This window comes from Pinus tabuliformis, chromosome X (genome assembly GCF_031772625.1).
Source record: "Pinus tabuliformis cultivar Carrire ecotype Pingquan chromosome X, CPIR1, whole genome shotgun sequence".
Classification (NCBI taxonomy): Eukaryota; Viridiplantae; Streptophyta; class Pinopsida; order Pinales; family Pinaceae; genus Pinus; species Pinus tabuliformis.
Genome location: NC_142308.1, coordinates 1,052,396,122 through 1,052,402,269, shown reverse-complemented (window position 1 = coordinate 1,052,402,269; position 6,148 = coordinate 1,052,396,122).

Sequence of the window (6,148 nt, the reverse complement as noted above, 5' to 3'; positions counted from 1 at the left end):
ATCCACTTTGCTCCAACAACACTTGGAACAAAAAACACTCCCAACTGACCACTCTGTTGGGCTAGGAACATACTCTGATGCTGAAACTCTACCTGCTGCTGACAAGTGCTCCCTCTCTGACATCTGCGCTACTGCAACATCCCCATGCATCTCGCACCATTGCACACCTCTCTGTGCCACCTAGCACTATGCAAAACACTTGTGCCTCTCACATTGCTACAACTTGCATGTTATGCGTTGTCCTAGGATTCCCTACACGGTCGCTCCCTCTGTCGCTCCATCCGCATCTGTCTCTACCCAATCAATCAATTCCTGCTACTCCACATCGGGGCTCCCGTAGCAAGGTCTCATCCAAGAGGTTGGGTACCTCAAGGATCCTTCCCCTCCTCCTTGGGACAATCAATCCACATCACCCCACCTCCTACCTAGAGGTATGGCTACATGTGATCCCTCAGCCCACCTGGCTCGAAGTTTCCCCCTACTGGAGGTCTCTGCATGAGTAGATGTCTCTACTTGATCTACTCTCAGCTCCCCTTATTGTGGCTGCCCCACAACCTCCTGAAGTTGTTGCACCAATCGTGGCTCCTCCACAATCGTCTGAGACTTCTTCTGGCTCTGCATGTTAAGCAGTAATACATGCTCCCTCTCAACCACCATGTCTCCATCAGTTGTCGCGCTACTCAAGGCTTTGCATGCATCTTGAACCTCAAGAGCATACAAGTTCTTGACCCGTGAACCAATCTGCTTCACCTGTCTAGTGATGATGTGTCTAAGGAAAACCTTTCCCTTACTGAAGACTACATCATAGCCTCTGTCTTCCAGCATCGCGATCGACACCAAGTTTCTCTTCAGTCCTGGTACATAATTGACATCGGTCAAGGTAAGGTGAGCTCCATCCTCCCTCTGAAAAATAACCGTGCCTACACCTGAGACACTATACTTCTTATCATTACCCAACCCTATGAGTATCTGGAGATCTTTCTCCTCCAAAGTACTGAACAAAATTTTGTCACCGGTCATGTGGAAAGAAGCTCCACTGTCAAGAAACCAACCACTTCCCACCATGGATGAAACCATGCATGGAAGAAACAAATCACTTCCCACCTTAGACTTCTTCTTTAGGCAATTAGTAGCATAATGGCCCAACTCATGACAACGAAAGCATCTCACCTTCGACTTGTCAACCTTCTTCCCATCATTGGAAGGACTGGATTCAGAAAGAGAAACCTTCCCCTTCCCCTTCTTCGCCTTACTCGCTAAGGCACAGTTCTCCTCATCATGCATAGATGAAGAACTATCTCTGGTGCGCCGTCTAATCTCCCCTTGCACAAGATTTGACCAAAGTCTCTCCCATCCTGGCAATTTCTCCCTTCCATTCACCGAGTCCCGGTAGCTATGCCAACTCTTAGGAAGGCCAAGGAGTGCTAGACTCACCATATCCTCATCCTCAACAGTTACCCCCACACTTCCCAGCTCATCCCGGCATTGGGTGAACTTCATGAGATACTGGGGCATACTGTCTCCATTCTCACACTTAGATGTTTCTGAGTTTATCCTTGAGTGCCATTCCACAACTCAAAAAACTCAACCACTTCTGATCTAAAATTCGTGAGAACAAAGTATTTCTCGTACAGAGATCGACTGTATGGGCATTCACCTGATATCTCACCTTCCAAAAGAAGGATGAATCCAGAAGCTACCTGGACCAATTACAGAATCTGCCTGAAGAAATAAAATGTAAACACTTTCTGAATAATAGATCTGATGATCAATCCCGCTTTGATATCATGTAGAACTTTTTCTACAAATCAACCAGCTCTAATACCATATATAAATTTTGAATAATAAACACTTATTCAACAGAGATTATCCTATTTATACACTATTGTGGAAAACATGCATAATACATAACCTCCTCTACGTTGATCATCAATTTACAAAAGCAGAAACAATAACATGCGCACATAGAAGCATCAATCACACATATCAACACAGTATTTTCTCGGGGAAAGAATCTCGCTAAAAACCCCAACTATCTGTATATTATATTGATTGAGAACATGTAACAAACATAGTAAAATACTCCTCACAAGTATCCAGCACTATCTCCACCTGTTACACACAATACAGCTCAGATCTGATCTCCAAATCTCCTCCACTGCTTGCCTGCCTCCACTGCAAAATACCTGCTAAGAATGAATGAGAATGGCTGATCCAAACTCGTTTTTACCTTGTGAAAGTCACCCACACTGGGAATCACGTGAGCACAAGCTATATTTCACTTGGTATTGGCCCCAACACTACGCAGTCTTCATTGGCATTACTCAATCCATGCATGTGCAAAATCTCATGCACAAATGGTAGCAATCTCAACCTCTAACACTTGTCTCCACTGAACTGTACATGCACTGAGTTAACTGATGTATTCTTCAGTTGCATTATGAGTTAATAATTAGTGAATTAATTAATAACTAATTCACACAACTCATCACTTAGTCTATTGATCAGTTAGACTAAATACAACTAGTTCAACTAAGTCAAACTGAACACAACTCCATTAACTACTCATCCAACTCCACAAAACTCAACCACATGAGTTCTAACTGATATCATGCATGCAATAGCTCAACTGACTCATAAGAAAATGTATTTCCTTCTGACAGCTGCATGTGCCACATCTGTAGCTCAAACTGAAGTGCTCCAAGAGGATAAGATAATGTTTATAGTCTAAATATTATTATGAGACAATAATGTTTGACTTTTCTATTTTAACTAGCAGTCTAAAAAAGATTTTGATCACTCCTGCTATGATCACTCTTGCTGTGATCTGTCCTGCTGTGATCCAAAAAATAGACTTTGCGCCATAATTTGCCTGCGGACCCACTTAGTGAAGGCAACTCCTTTCCACTAAGCTCCATCATCTTGTTGCATTCTCAACAAGCATTTCTTGTTGCACACTTTTCAACATGAGAGAGCTTAAACATCTTTACCTTTCCTTGGCCTTCCATAAGATCAGGCTCTTGTAACTAGGAGCTTCTCAACGACTACCCTTGTAAATTTCGTGTCCCAGCCTTCTCATAACAACCATAACTTAAATGCAAGAAAACACTAGATGCTCATATATATATTCCAAATGCCTTCTGTGTTAAGGCTTAAAATTGTCTCTTTATGGCGTAATATTCCAAATTCAAAATTTACACAAATAACAGAAACATATACAAGGAACAAAAACCATAAACAAATATTGCACATGCATATCAAAGCAACAGGAAAATAAATCAAAACAACTGAGCCATTTTATTAATCTCAATAATGATGAGTACAATGAGTAAGGAAAATGGAACCTAGGCTTTCTACGTTAAGCTATGAAAAACCCAGGTGAGACAACTCTAATCCAGAGGAAATACTCGCCCACACTGGTAATGTGCACTATCGAGGAAATTACTATTGTTGTTGCTAGAATGGGATTGAAGATTTTTCTCTAAATAATGCCTAGATCACCTTGAAATTGCAACCACTGGCTCCTCTCCAAACCCCCAAAAATACCCGGAAAGGGTTTGGCCCAACTCCAAGCTAAAAATGAACCCAGAAAGTGATGCAAATTTCCTATCTAACCAACAACTCACCCTACTATAAGAATGAGGATTTCAAAATTGAATATCACCCAGAAAATTCTATAAAATTAGTTGTAGACTCCTCTTAATAAACCCACATAAATTCATAAAGGGTTTGGTTTGAATCCACCGACCCTCGGTGACCCCCAACAAGTGTGAATTGCCCAATCTGGCTAACAAAATGCCCCACAATATTGATACTACAGAAATAAGCTTGAATCCCCCACTAGAAATATCTCCCAACTCTAGATAAATTCTTCAATGAGAAATACCACCTATCTCCATCGCTTATCACTCCTCAACCTCTATTCCTCCAGCCCTTGCACAAGTTTACTAAGAGACCCCTGTGCACTTCAAGAAATGTATAATTTCAACTCCAAGAATTCCCTCAAACTCAATCCTGCTAATCACCACCAAATCTCTAGATCAAATAATGGGAAAAAACTACAAATCCTCTAGTGCTCCGCTCCTTCATAACTAATCGCCCCACAAGAAATTCGAACCATTGTTGTTCCGTGGAAGAAGCATGCACCAACTGAAGTAACTAATAAATATTCCCAAAGGAAACTTTGAATTAATCTCCACATATTGACTCACTAGGGAGACACTCGAGGTTCTTTGAAATGAGGGTGGAACACAGGGGCTTCACTCAATGAACCTATAACATATCAAGTGCATTCATGGTATACTAAACAATACCCTTAATTTGACTACATATTGGAAAATACCTCTAAAACTCACATTATTTAGCCCCCTACCAATACAAATCCAATACACCTTCCCAATTTAAAAACCCCTACTTTCACTAGATATTGTAGGTATCCATTTTGTCATTAACATTTTTTATAACTCTTTATATTTTATCATTAATTTTGAGCTCCATTTTTTATACTTTTTAATACAAAAACCCTTTACCCCCTATATATCGCCCAATATATTATGCCATTTTCCCCTCAATATATATCCCCCAATATGAATGCACGTGGTATGGTATTGCTGCCCCAATGAAGCCCCTATGGGATGGAATACCCACTCATAAATTCCTTGTTTTGAACAACATGGTTATCTTGGCTAAGCAACTCTAGAGTACCAATGTTAAATTGTTGAATAATCAAAAGATACCAAATGGAGGCCTTCAAGATCTATTTATAATTATTGGCCCTCTGTCCCTTGGTCGTCCCCACCTTCCACTAATTCGGACCCCTTTCTTTCTCTCTCTCTTCTCACTAGTGTGAATTGCCACTTGGGTCAAATTTTGTCTCCTTGTGGTTCCCACTCTCCACTAAATCTGTAATTTTCCTTTTTCCTCCTAAGCCCTAATGTCTCCCCTTCTAAAAAATTGTCTCTAATGAAGAAGATCAAAGTTGGGGATATTACATATGGCCTGGAGTTAGGACCTCAGGCTTAAACAACCTCCTTACTATATTGGGTTCTAGTAAGAAAAACATCAACTAACATTAATCCCCTCGTGCTAATCTCGATAGCTATCTCTCTATATAATAAATTGATCCTAAACCAACTTCTTCAACAATTGCACTTTTCAGTACCTTGGTATTTGTCACTTGATGGGATTTTCACACCTGATTACTATTTGTACTAAATAAGGGTCATATCTCCCTTATTTGAGCTAAGCACATACTTTATTGCTCCTTCATCTTCCCATTACAACACACTAGTATCCTAGTATATGGCTCCATGTGGGTCATCCTTTATATGTGTTTTATTTGGTGCTAAACCTTTAGCTTTTAACTGTTTCCATTATGGTGTTCATGTGTGCAACTAGCTGATGTTGGTATTGGTTTCATGATGGAAGCTATCTCATGTTGACATTGATATCAACCCTATGTAGACCAACTGATGCATTGATTCCATTTTTGTAGGATGGTTATAGTTGGTTTGTGTTGACATTGAGACGGTTATGCTGACATTGATGTCAATCTTATGATGTCACACTCATGATGGTTAGATGATGTAGCTTGTTGGTAGCATGGTGGTCATGGAGGAGTTGTCTTGTGTTGGCATGTGTTGGCATGTGTTGGAATGTGCATTAATGTCAATTTTGTGATGTCTTGTTATTCATTGATTGGAGGTATTGGAGATGTTACTACAGGTGGATGATGCAAAGCTACAGGCGTTGGAGATGATGAATCAGGTGCCATTCATTTGTGTTATTGTTTTTTTTGTCAATTTATGCGTCTTTCCTCCTCTTCCTTTCAAAAAAATTGGTATCGTAGCCCTAAAGGCTTCTTGTCAACTCACAAGAACCTCTCCCACTCCAAAGCTTAAACGATTTCCAAGATCTATGCTTGTGATTGATAATTTGTGGAAATAAGCACTTGAAATAGGTGTATGCTTGTGTTTGTCTTTAACTGCTTAATTGCCTTAAGTTTATTTGCTTAAACTGATATATAAACACACATAACAGTAAATGCAGCAAATAAACAAACACATAAAGACAACAACATAACATGGAGTTCACCATGATATCTTGGGCTACGTCTCCTTGAGCTCTAATCAACTCGACTAGGCTCTTT